The following is a 14257-nucleotide window of genomic DNA, read 5'->3' on the forward strand; positions in this document are numbered from 1 at the left end:
GCATCCTTTATTACCGTTGCTTTTCCTCCCACTTAAGAGTTAGCTGCCTCTTATTAAACATAGTCTCTGCCGCTCAATGGTTTTCCTACTATTTACTCATAAGCTAACAAGGCGACTAACTTTACTGTGAAAAACAGGACATAAATCATTCTTACAAAGTACATTATGTTTGCTCTTCACAGGGCATGATGGTTATAATTTGTACATTCAAAAACTTGCAGTATGTTTGGCTATTTTCCCAACCGGGGAAAAAGAAAGCTAATTCTGTTCAGCTGCTTAGGTCCGGATGTTGGGAAGGCCTTTCACTGCACAACACTTCCAGTAATAAATCCAAGACCCTACTTTCTTTTTTCATAGAGGCTATGAGTGTTCTGTGATGACAAAGTGGAAGATTAGCCACACAAGTTGCTTTAGATGGGCCGAGTGAAGTGTCAAGGCAGAGAGAGAGCATTACTTCTGCTGGAGCTCAGCAGTACCCACCACTCAAATTGTGATGGACAGTCTGCTGGTGAAGCTGACACCTCATAACTTCATGGTTCTGGCCTTGGAAGGTGCTCATTTCAGTAGAGACGGGGTGTTCCATCAGACCTTCTCCTACAACGAAGACTCTCCAAGCATGGGGCCCACTGGCTTCCTCCCCAGGGTCCTTTCTCTTTTCGCTGTCAGTCCCAGGTTGGGGATTTCTGACTGGTCATCTATCCTCTTAATTTCTATTGTGTATCGATTAACTTTATGCACTGCTCCCTCAGGGCTTTACCTTTGGATTTCTGAAATGCTTTTTTTCCTCTCAAACAGCCTGGATCTTGCACATCAGAAGATTTGTCTTTCACAAGTATTTCTCGGAATTGGGCTGCTAAATTTAGAAGACAAAAATGGAACAGTTTCTCTTTTATAATAATCCAATCATTCTTAAAGTAATGAGTGTCTTTAGCTGAACTGGGGAAAGGTAGTGTATAGAACATAAAGGCACTGGCATATTCCAGTATATTATCTCCTTACATCAGTCAGTGCTCTCTGGAGTCTTTCCTAACAGGCGACAGGTCCAAATGAGGTGGTCTTGTTTGGATTTTTATCTTTTGTGCCCAAGGACTTGTCCATAGACTAAGCATCTGCTTCCCATTCATCAAGGGACCCAGAGAGATCCAGGATACTCACTGGCATGGGGCCATTTTCTCTATTATACAATGTGTCCCATTAAGCAATATATTTCTGTGAGATACTGTTTTAAGAGTTCTTCTGAAATATGTCAAAGAGCTTCTTGGAAGTTCTAACAAAACATGGACTATGCATCTATTTCTTCTTGAATTAATGAGAAAGCATAATTTGAAAGTAGGCCCCAAATAAAAAGCTATCGATAAAATAACTGCTCTATCCCTGCCAAAGAATGCTTCTCAAAGAGTGTTACTTGAGCATAAAAAGATCTGGTAAACTCTCCAGAATAGTAACAATACCTTCTCTTTACTAAAAATGCACTCTGGACTAGTGCTGCGTATATAAGAACTCATTTACTTCACCCACAACTCTAAAGTAAATATCTTCCCATCTTATTTGTAAGGAAATTGAGATTAAGATGAAATAACTTGTCCAATTTCATACAGCCAATAACTATGGGAGTCAAAATTCAAACCCTAGTTTATCTGACTCAGAAATATACATCAAAGTCAACCACAGGGCTGGGCAACAATACAGATGCCCACTTACCTCCAGTGATTGTCACCTACTGAGTCCTGGGGTGCAGGTCGCTGTGCAGATTAAGCCCCTACTCAGCTTCCAGACTACCTCAGTTTAACATTCTGTGCATTGCCTTTGGTAGTTTTCTGATCCTGGGATATTTACTTAACTTTGCTGTGCCTCCATTTATTCATCTTTAAAACAGGGAGAGAAAGAATTGTAATCGTCTCTTCCCTATAGAGTCATTCTGAGTTAGCATATGTAGGTACTTGCATATGTTACATACTTGAAATGGTATCTTGACATGGTAAACACAGTTATTATTGATCTAATGCACTACTGACCAAATCCTCTAAAACACAATGTGTCCCATAAGGCAGTGTATTTGTGTGAGATACCAGATGAGATTTGATAAATGACTGCTGCATTCTTCTCTGACTTTAGAAGAATCCATGGGGTAAACATCTAATCACATGCAAAAATTTTAGGACATTGTCACCTTTTTACACTGCAAATTTAATGTAAGAAAATCATATGTACTAGCCATAAGACACCTGAAGAATATGTTTTTAGCTGTGCTATAATATAGAGTAACATCTTATAGAACAATTACTTTTTTAAGAAAAAGCAACAAATTTATTGTCATAGTAAAGATACTGACTGAGGGTGATGGGAAGCAGAAAACCAGAACATGGGGATGAAAGTAGGAATAAGATTATAATGGTTTTTTTTTAAGACTTTGTTTTTTAGAGCAGTTTTAGGTTCACAGCAAAATTAAGAGGAATATACAGAGATTTCCCATATCCATCTGCCTGCACACTTGCATAGCTTCCCCCATTATCAATATTTCCAACCAGAATGGTACACTTGTTACAACTCATGAACCAATATTGACACATCATAATCACCCAAATCCACAGTTTACCTTAGGGTTCACTCTTGCTGTTGTACATTTATGGGTTTGGACAAATGTATAATAACATATATCCATACTTACAGTATCATATGGAGTCCCCTCAAAGTCCTCTGTGCTCTGTCTATTCATCCCTCCCCAACCCCCAGTCCCTGGCAACCAATGATCTTTTTACTGTCTCTATAGTTTTGCCTTTTCCAGCATGTCATATAGTTGGAATAATACATTGTGCAGCCTTTTTAGATTGGCTTCTTTCACTTAGTAATGTGTATTTAAGATTCCTCCAGGTCTTTTCATGGCATGATAGTTCCTTTCTTTTTGGCACCAAATAGTATTTCATTGTCTGCATGTAGCAGTTTATTTATCCATTCACCTAATGAAGGGCACCTTTGTTGCTTCCCAGTATTGGCAGTTATGAATAAAGCTTCCATAAACATCCATGTGCAAGTTTTTTTTTCAGAGTGTACTACTCCTTTTTTACTTAAATTCAATTAATTAACATATTGTATTATTGGTTTCAGAGGTAGAGTTCAGTGATTCATCAGTCTTATATAATACCTAGTGCTCATTACATCATGTGCCCTCCTTAATGTCCATCACCCAGTTACCCCATCCCCCCGACCCCCCTCCCCTCCAGCAACCCTCAGTTTGTTTCCTAGATTCAGCATCTCTTATGGTTTGCCTCACTCTCTATTTTCATCTTATTTTATTTTTCCTTCCCTTCCCCTATGTTCATCTGTTTTGCTTCTTAAGTTCCACATATGAGTAAAATCATAGGTTATTTGTCTTTCTCTGACTGATTTATTTTGCTCAGCATGTCATTGCAAATGGCAAGATATCATTTTTGATGGCTGAGTAGTATTCCATTGCATATATATATATATATATATATATATATATATATATATATATATATATATATATATACCACGTCTTCTTTATCCATTCATCTGTTGATGGACATCTGGGCTCTTTCCATAGTTTGGCTATTGTGGACATTGTTGCTATAAACATTGGGGTGTGGGTGCCCCCACGTGCAGGTTTTTGTATGAACATAAATTTTCAACTCCTTTGGATAAATACCAAGGAACACGATTACTGGACTGTATGGTAAGAATATGTTTAGTTTTGTAACCACCAAACTCTTCCAAGGTGGCTATACCATTTTCCATTCTCACCAGCAATACATGAGAGTTTCTGTTGCTCCACATTTTCACCAGCATTTGGTAATGTCAGTGTTCCAGATTTTGGCCATTTTAATGGGTGTGTAGTGGTACCTTGTTTTAATTTACATTACATTGATGACATAATATGAAGCATCTTTTCACATGCTTATTTGCCACCTATATATCTTCTTTGGTAAGGTGTCTGTTAAGGTCTTTGGCCCGTTTAGGGGGTTGTTTTCTTATTGTGGAGTTTTAAAAGTTCTTTGTATATTTTGAATAACCATTCTTTATCCAATGTGTCTTTTGCTGATATTTTCTCCCAGACTGTGGCTTGTCTTGTCCATCTCTTGACATTATCTGTCACAGAGCAGAAGTTCTAAATTTTAATGAAGTATAGCTTATTCATCAATTCAGTCTTTCGCAGACCAAGCTTTTGGTGTTATATCTAAAAAGTCATCACCAAATCCAAGGTCATCTAGGTTTTCTCCTATTTTCTAGGGATTTTATAGTTTTGTATTTTACATTTAGTTTTGTGATCCATTTTGAGTTAATTTCTGTGAAGGGCATAAGGTCTGTGTCTAGATTCATTTTCCTGTGTGTGGATGTTCCAGCACCATTTGTTGAAAAGACTATCTTTGCTCCATTGTATTTCCTTTGCTCCTTTGTCAAGGATCAGTCCGCTATATTTATGTGTGTCTATTTCTGGGCTCTCTATTCTATTTCATTGATCTATTTACCTAGAAAAACTATTTCTTTCACCCAACTATGAGATATAAAGTAATTTAAAAAATATAATGGTTCAAATTTGTTAAATTTTAAGTCTCATGCATGTTTAAGGCTAACCAGTGATTTTTTTTCAAATTATTCGAATGCAGGCTGCTGGTTATATGGGAGAATATTACTATAGTTCAGACAGGTAAGAGTAGTCTCTTGCACAAAGCAACTAATCCCAGTTGTGTTTAATAAATATATTTTGTTCACAAGGCTCTACCCCTTTTATCAAACTATTTCCTCATTCTGGTATCCAGAAGCATGTGTGTCTTGAATTTCTAAAATAAAAATGGTCCAGATAATCTTCTTTGCTCACTATCAACATACAGAATTCAACAATAATTTAGAAAAAAAACTGTATTAGTGAAAAAAAAAATCCCTTAATTAGGTTTGTTTGGAGTTCTTTTGAAGGGAAGATCATTTCAGACATAAGGGGAAAAATCTAAAAAGAATATATATTTAAATATTTATTTAGTTATTCATCAAGTCCTTATTGAATGCTATCAGCATCTCCACCTCTGCAAGATGCTCAAGGGCCAGGTGATTCTCAAATTGCATAGGTTCATGTCCAATAAATATGTTCTTTTTCATATTTTAAGTCCTATTCACAATTATAATTATTACTATATTTTGCCTTTAAACTCTAATTTTAAAACCACACTAATTTAATGTATTTTATAAAAAATGTGATACATTTCTTGAGTAATTTCAATTACAGCACAAATATTAAACATTACCAAAACCACTTGCTTTTAAGCACACATATAGAATATTTACACCTTATTTGAACTATACTTTTACCTGTTCAATACTTGTTATCAAATGCATTCTTAAATTCACAACCTAGAATTAATATTTTTATCCCAAACATTTTAAACTAAATCATTTACATTTTTACTGGGAACCAAATCCACTCTAGCACTAATTATGTTTGTGTTCAGTTTTAAGCATCCAATTATATTCGCACTGTATTTCAAGCATTCAGCTCTTTCGGTGAGAATTTTATAGCTAAAAATATACACATGCCCTTTCAATGTCTCCATTTTCTGCCCCATTTGTGCCATTAGTCAACATTAGGGAGGATTCTGATCAAGGAAAACAGCAAGTAGATACCGGAAATACCAATGTAAAAATAAGATTGTGATAGAAAACACTATGTTTACAAATTACTTCCAGCTAACACTCTGAAAATAATAAAGTCCTCTATCTGCTGAAGATCTTAGAGATTATCAAAGAACGTGGATGCCAGCTGAAAACCTCCACATTTGGGGAATGCTTCCTTTAGAAACTACACTATACTTTTCATTTTTTGTTAAATGATTGTATAGATTATGTCCTAGATAACACAAACTTTGCCTTCTGTAAAACTGAAGAGATCTAAAGCGTGTGATTCAGGCACATGCCAGTTAACATCACAATAAAAACTAAGGAATTATTGTGATATGAACTGCTTCCTGGAATTCTATGATGTAGTATTTGAAATCTGAACTGCAAAAATAAAATAAAGTAAGACCTATTCACTGAGATATTATAAATTCAATGACAATATATATGGTTTGTGTTAGGGACCAAATGTCTGTGTCCCCCCCCAAATTCATATGTTGGAACCCTGCCCCTCAGTGTGATGACATTAGGAGGTAGGAGGTAATTAGGTTTAGTTTAGTAATTTGGGAGGTAATTAGGTTTAGTTGAGATCATGCACAGAGAATCCCCATGATGAGATTAATGCCTTTACAAGAAGAGGAAGAAAGCTCAGATCTTCCTCTCCCCACCTTGTGAGGACAGGGTTCTCTTCATGGCTCTATTCCCAGCAGCCAGCACAGAACCCGGCACATAGTAGGTGTTCAATAAATACAAACATGGGGTGGGGTGTGGGTCAAAATAACTTCTGTTTGTTGGCTCTATAACCACCCATTCAGCTGTGTTCCAAGAAGCCAACCAGAAGTTTCTAATAAACACTCTATGAGGTTAAACCTTTGCATATTTTCTTGAAGGCCTGGCTAGTTATTTTCTCTTCCCAAAGCCTGAGGGTAGATTTTTCTTTAGGGACCCATAAGTAACAATGGCTCATTTTATAGAATATTCATCAAACTAACTTTTTTCTTTCCTTGGCAATACATATTGCAATTACTAATTTATTATATTATTACCTAATTCAAAATGTCCCATACAATATCAGCAGGTCTACTTGACTTTAAAGTCTTTTCACAGAAAAACCAGGGTAATCTTCAGGAAAGAGCACAGAATTTGGGAATATATGACTAGGTTTACACTTAGGGTTTTGCCTCTTAATGATTCTGTGATCACAAATAAATTATAACTTTCCTGAATTTAAATTTTCTCACCAGCAAAATGAGCACAGTAATACCTAAGTAATATGGTTAAATGATACAATGTACACAAAGTATTTCGTACAATCTATGGAATTATAAAAATATGCCACTGAAGTTACTATAAAACTAATTTGGAAAACCAGTGCACTTTATTTTTATTAGAACCAACATGGCCCTGTTTCTTGACAATGTGTATAGTAACTTTTTTCTCACTAGCATGGTTTACCCAGAATCATAGATTTACTTAAATCCAGACTCTAAAGAGGTGACCTAATAGAGTCACAGTGAGACACGAGAACTGTGAATTCACCAATTTCACACTCCCCAGGTCTAATTTAGCCAAACCCTGAGGACGATCAATAAGATGCTTGCCTGAGGAAAGAATGCGGCATCAAGTCCACAGAGAACAGAATGACTGTACAGAAGAATTACACCCCAGAAAACGCAAGGAAGCCTTTATGGGAGTGAACTCACTTGTTGAAATTAGAGGAGATCCTTCACTGCTAAATTTAGAATGACACAACAGTGAAAACCCATTACTATTTATCTGAGAAAGAGCCACCTCTAGTTTATATGGTCCACATATAGATGTATGTATGTATCAGTGCTACATGCTGCAAACATGACAGAGGAATGCATGTGAGCCAGGATGCTTTGGGGAAACACTATCCTTAGTTCACAAAAGGAAAAGAACCCACAAAAACAAAAAAGAAAATTTCACGTTCATAGCCAAATTCTGCATCAATTTCTAATCATCATAATTTACATTTTCATGCAATTTGCACTTATTATTGCCAGATCCCTATGGCTATTGCTACAAGTGGACTGAATCTGTATAACTTAGACTCTTTCCAACAGCTCTCATCTACTTCTCTGAGCACAATAGCTAAGAAGGGCAGTCACATGTTCCTGGGGAAGCTGTTACTGATTCCTTAATGTTGTCTTGAGAGATGCCTATGCCCCCAGTCTCCAATTATATATAAATATATTTATGTAAAATATATATGTAATATTTACTCTATAGTCCTATTTTCCATAATTAAATATCCATCTTGGTCCACCGCTCATTTAATGATTTGTCCCTTGGGAAGGCATATTTTTGGCTGAAAGCCTATTTTTAGCCACTATTGCATGCCAGGTCTAAGCACAGGGCCTGGTACAGAGAAAAGACTCAATAAATGTAAGCTATTATTATTATTATTGTTTGCACCTTCTTAAGTTCAAGTAGAAATCTGCATTTGGGAAAAGTATGATGTTTTCCTAAGTATCTCATAAAAGGTCACCCTATTAACACCGGACTAACTCTCTGGTACTGCAAGCCTCTAACGCCCGCCCCCCCACTGCCTACCCTTCACCCCCACAGAATGAGGGGGACCAATTTTATGAGGACAAAATTTCCTTTGTGTGATGCATGAATTCCCAGACTCCCAAAATGGAAAATAAAAAGCCCTTTCCCAACAGTCAAGAATAAACCTTGTGAGAAATCCACTTTACAGGGTCACAGAGCAAGCTTGAGCTATGGAAAACTGGATTTGAATTCTAGCAACATTTACTAAAAATAACATTTGGCAAACTGTTTACCTCTATAAACTTAGTCTCATCTTCTATAACATAAGGATATTAACATATTTTTGATGACTGCTATGAAAATTAAATAAATATTATATATTTGATAAAATAATATCTTATTATCTTATCTGGAATATGGTAAGTACCCATCAAATGGGTACTTTCTTTCTCTTAATTGTTTCTTGGAACTATGGGATTAAAGGTGATGAAGACCTTCTCACAAGCCATAAAACAGTTGTATTTGCTGTATACTAGAAGCCAGCCTAGGCGAAGTGACTCGAAGTGTCCCCTACAGCTGTGGTTACGTCAAGTTCTGAGTGATGATGAGATGTGCCACTAAGTTACCAACTGATATTTTAGCTGACATTCCCGGTTGTCTTACTCTTCCAGTGGACCCTTGTTCCAGGAAAACTGTCATGACCCAGTGTAAGTAATCTCCTCATTTGCTCTATGGATCTTGACTGAGAGCCTATTGTAGATTTTTAAAGATAGTTTCTATGCCCTCTGAGGGTCGATTAGTAATTTGGAAACAGCCAAAAATCATTGTGAATTTGAACAATAAGGCAGGTGATCAAGCTAAAATGACAAAATCAAGAATGTTTTTGGCAATGGCCAGAGGATTGCCTCTAGCATGATTGCTTAAACACACACACACACACACACACACACACACACACACACACACACACACACAACTAAATGCATTCATGGGTGTGCTTATAAAACAAACCATTCTCTGCACCTTCTCAAAAGTTATTTTCCCATTGTGAAAATGAGTATATGCCATTCCCAGTACATTAGGATGATATTAAAGTGTTTTTTAAGAATTTGGAAATAAGATTTACACACAAAGAACAGGACTAGTCAATGACGGAAGTGGACCAGAAATGCCTGAAAAGAAACAGATGTGACTTGGGAGTGAACTGAGGGAAGCTGACTGGATTGTGATACTATTTGGTAAGCAAAAACCTAATTAATTACATGCAAAGAGAAGGGTCAGCATAATGCATGGAAAAGAGAAAGGCAGAGCCAGAGGCTGACCGTGTTTCGTTCGGCACTGTTCAGGCAGAGGAGTGCAAGCTTTCCCATCATTGGAGAGGTGATTTCTGCTGTGGGCACGGGTGATTTATTATGTTTCCCCTTGGCCATGATAAAATATCTCTCAAGACTAACCACCTTCATTTGCTCTGATTACAGGCTAGGCAAGTGACCTTCTGATAACACCAGAAGGTGACAGCCTGAGGGCTGACCCTGGGCCATGCCAAACTCTCCAAGATAATGCCACGTTTTAAAACCCCTCGTAAAACCCCAGTCAGTGTTCTGGCAAAAGCTACCCTTTCTGCCTACAAAATATGGCCATGACTGGAGATCTGAAAGTATAGAAAATTACTCAGAAAATTGAAATCACCTTAAACTCACAACCCAGAGACAATTACCGTTAACGTGTTGGTGTACTTCATCCGAACTTTTTATTTTTTCACAAAATTGTTTTACATAACTGATATCAAAATGTATACTGAGTTTTTCATTTTGCTTTTTTGCTAAGCATTACAACCTGTTCTCTGAATTACCTAAGGTATCCATAAATTTAACCACTGAAATTGTATAATATCCCAAGTGATTTTTTTTTCAGTGTACTTAACTAATCCTTTATTACTGGATGTTTGGGTGGCCTCTATAATTTTTTCTTCTTTTTTTTTTTTAAAGATTTTATTTATTTATTCGACAGAGATAGAGACAGCCGGCAAGAGAGGGAACACAAGCAGGGGGAGTGGGAGAGGAAGAAGCAGGCTCATAGCGGAGGAGCCTGATGAGGGGCTTGATCCCATAATGCCAGGATCACGCCCTGAGCCGAAGGCAGACGCTCAACCGCTGTGCCACCCAGGCGCCCCTATAATTTTTTTCTTCTTTTGTGAAGAATGCTATAATAGGCCTCCTAATACAAAAGGCTGATTCTCTATTTGAGATGATTTCTTTGGTTCAAGTCCTCTCCGTTGATTTTTAAGCTTACTGAGCTCCTTGTTTCTAAATCTAACTGCCCGCTGGACAACTCATGCTTTGAAAATCAACATGTCCCAAGCGGAACAGTGCTGAGAGTGAGCCCACTGCAGGCCTCAGCTTCTGTTTCAGAAGAAACCTGTCCTCAAGAGTGAGCCAGGGAATTGCTGGCAGAGGAAAACGACAGCCACTGATGGGAGTGGGGATTGGGGAAGGATGATGGGTAGGGCTGGCCCTCACCACCAGCCTCTAAAATCAGGGCCTATGGATCTTGCACACTTTGACACATGTCCGAGCATTGTGACATTTCACTCTATTTCATAAAAACTCACTTATTGGCTCCTTCATTACCATATTCATGTTCACAATGGTCCTGGCTCTGAGGTAGCTTCTAATATAAACCCCATTTTACTGAGACTCAGAAAAGGTAAGGGCATAGTCCAAAGTCATGCATGTAATAAGTAGTAAAACTTTATTCCATCCAGATCTGTTGACTCTGAGTTTGTAATATTTCCACTTCACCGTGATGTTTCCTCTCTAACAGTTATGTTGGGGTGGCAGGGAAAATACACCAGGCTGCTAGAGCTTTTATTATTCCTTTTGAATGTGTTTGAGAGGCAGTGGTGGCAAGCATCAATCTGTAATTCTAAACAAACAGTTTAAAATCCCACGTGGATTATCTCGCACACTGATCCACCTGAGACCCCCAGTTTGAGCGATGACGGAAGCAGCTGGAGGTCTGCTGCAGTTATGGGAGATTATATATGTTCTGGGAGCTCAGAAGGTCTAAGCACTCCACTATCTATAATTGAAAATGTACTGAAGCAAATGGAAGCTTGTGATCCCATGTGTATTTTATCAGATGCTTTGGACATTAAAGGAATTCCTAGAAAATTATAAATTGAAACATTTGTCACGTAGTGGTAATAGGAAAAAAAAAACATACTTAGACTTTGGAAAGAAAAGAATAAATTGCCCATAAAATAATTCGTAATAGATTTGCAGCTAGAACTGGTTATGAGAGAGTAATGTGGTATAAAAGATAAGAAATGGAATTCCAAAGATGCATGGGAATCGCTGTTAATTCTTTATACAAGAGCAAGAATAATTGTACAGACACAATTGTTCTGCATAGAATGCAAGAGGAAGACAAATAAAAGTAATAAGAGCATTTACTTGAGGCATGTGAAGGAGAAATAGAGGAAATATATTTTTTTCTTTATTTCTCATTCTATAAGAAGGAAATTATGCTCAAAGTAAAATCAACAAATTGCTTTCACAATAAAATGTACTACGAAAACAAAAAAGTGTGCTCTCATTTTCTCATTTTGTGGTCAGAGGGACTCCTCAAAGAATCAAAAATCAGTTTTAGTAAAATGTACAAGTACACTATTTAATGAAGTGCTGTAAAGATACTTCCAGACAAGATGATGGTAAGGGCTTCCCTTCCCCAAATTCCCAAGAAAATGACCAACAAAATGTACAAATAGGATCCACACATAAGAAATTGGGAATAGATGCCTGGAAGAACAGTACTAACTGGACCAGATTAATGGAACCCATTGAAAATGGATATGAGATGTGTTCCTGAGAAAGAACAGCTTACCTGGAAAGCAAATGAAACAAGCTCCTAGCTTGGAGAGGAAGAGTCTGAGGACAAGAGGAGGCTGAGGAGTTGATGGGAAATGCACCATCTGACACATTTTGCAGACTGGCAGCAATGGGCACAATACCAAAGACCTCTACAGAGGTGTATACAGGTAGAAATGTATGAAACAAGCAGAGAAGTGGGTTTGTGTGTAGTGTGTAGTGTGATGTGTGTGTGTGTGCGTTGTGTGCGTATGTGCACGTGTGCATGCATGTGTGTATTGTAGGGAAGACTTCTGTGGGGATCTAGTTTGTAACAGAAGTAAATAATAGGAAATCTAACCTTTGGCTTGAGCTGATAATCTATTTTCTCCCCCCTTTGTCCTTCCTTCCTATCTGCATTTAAGTTTCATCTATACAATCTTTGGACAAGAACACACAGCATCTCTGACAGACCCTTCTGAACTTCATTCCCAGTAGCGGACAAGCATAGACTAGGCCAATGAAGCTATGAAAAACTGCTGCTGTTCAAAGAAAAGGGGGAAATTGGCAGGTATTTTTCTTTTTTTATGCTGCCTTTATCAGGTTTTGATGTCAGAGTTATCCCATAAAATGTATTAAAAAACAACTTTTTCCATGAACAGGAATAGTTTAGCATAGAAATAACTCATTTAAAAGGTTGGCTAAACCTCAGGTGTAAAAAAAAATCTAGACCCTGAGCTATTTTAGGAGAGAATTCTTGGACAATCTTTCATAATTTTCCTTCTTTTTATTGGGTTTTTTAATCTTTTGTATTTCTTGAATCAAATTTGTATGGGGCTTCCCTCAAAAGTTCAGTAGAAATAATAACAGGACTGTTTTAAAACTTTTGTTCTGCCACTGACACTCAGTTTTGAAGGCCCTGCCACACATCACATCACACATTAACTTCTTGGCAGGGGGAGTGTAAAATAATTGGCAGAAAAGATTTTGGAAAGTTTTTAAAATTTTTATTTTTATTTAAAATTTAAAGTAGATAATATATTCACATAATTCAAAATTCAGAAGATTTGTAAATGCATGCATGAAAAGCCTCCATACTTTTTTGTCCCCAAGCTATGTGGTTCCATTACCAGGATATAGCTGATTTACTGTGGATCCTTAAATAATGTGTAAAATTTTCTTTTTTGGCATTAATAATTGGAGTTTCTATCTCATTTCTTGTACTCTGGTATTTTTGTGTATTTGTGATTCCATGCTTACAGCTTTTGGAATGCCATACACCCTGAATCAAAGTGCTGGGCCCAGAGCACCCAATCCATAACAGGGTCCCGGCTCAGGCTTTTCCCAACAACCCTGCCTTACGATCGCACAGCTCAGGAGCAATTCCACCAGCACTACACCCTCCCTGTGCCTTCGGCAGAAAATGAGTCAGAAAAGCTTCTAACTGGATGAATCATTTACTCAGATTTTTTAAAATCCCAAGGGCCAATTCATAAATAAGGGTACCTTATACCTGCTGTTCTTGGTTCAAACGCCAATCACCTTTACTTCCCCCTTTCCATGGGAGAATGCTGGAAGTTTGCAGAACTGGGCATTTGGGATTGTGTGAGCCTACACAGATTTGTAGGATTTATAGGGTTTACATTCTTTGCAGAGTAAGTGCTAGTTAACCATATAGAAACTCTCTTGCAGGGGCGCCTGGGTGGCACAGCGGTTAAGCGTCTGCCTTCGGCTCAGGGCGTGATCCTGGCATTATGGGATCGAGTCCCACATCAGGCTCCTCTGCTATGAGCCTGCTTCTTCCTCTCCCACTCCCCCTGCTTGTGTTCCCTCTCTCGCTGGCTGTCTCTATCTCTGTCAAATAAATAAATAAAATCTTTAAAAAAAAAAAAAAGAAACTCTTGCAGAGTATTCAAGAAGTGTGCATTTTATGGTTCAATTATTCAAAGTAATATGAGTGTGGTTTTATATGTATATATACGGCCACTTTTACGATACTATTGATGTAATTCCAGACCTCTTTCAATGTGTTTACACATACACTACATATTTAGGGGTATGTGTCTGTGTATACATATACACACACAGATTCCTCTCCTAGGACCTTGAGCATTACCTGCTGAAATGGAACTGAGGGGTCCATCCATATTGGGAGAGGGGGAATAGGTGGAGGCTGCCTAAAATTAGAAAAAAGATCACTGAAGTTTATTAGAAGGCCAGTCACCTCATGTGTTTTTGCAGCTCGGCTGCACAAATGCTGCTGCACT

General features: G+C 37.6%; 1 protein-coding gene across 8 annotated transcripts in view; it reads right to left on the minus strand.

Moving 5' to 3' along the window:
- PLPPR1 (phospholipid phosphatase related 1) overlaps positions 1 to 14257 on the minus strand; it is a 578428-nt gene that overhangs the window by 298900 nt on the left and 265271 nt on the right. For 6 of the 8 annotated variants that reach the window (XM_087869509.1, XM_087869512.1, XM_087869514.1 and 3 more), the window contains one exon: positions 758 to 853. The exons of the other annotated variants lie outside the window; for them this stretch is intronic. The gene's annotated coding sequence lies outside the window, so the exon portion shown is untranslated. The remainder of the gene's footprint in view (positions 1 to 757; positions 854 to 14257) is intronic. 8 annotated transcript variants of the gene reach the window in all.

This window comes from Ursus americanus, chromosome 18 (genome assembly GCF_024610735.1).
Source record: "Ursus americanus isolate L20-20 chromosome 18, mUrsAme1.1.p, whole genome shotgun sequence".
NCBI classification, from domain to species: Eukaryota; Metazoa; Chordata; class Mammalia; order Carnivora; family Ursidae; genus Ursus; species Ursus americanus.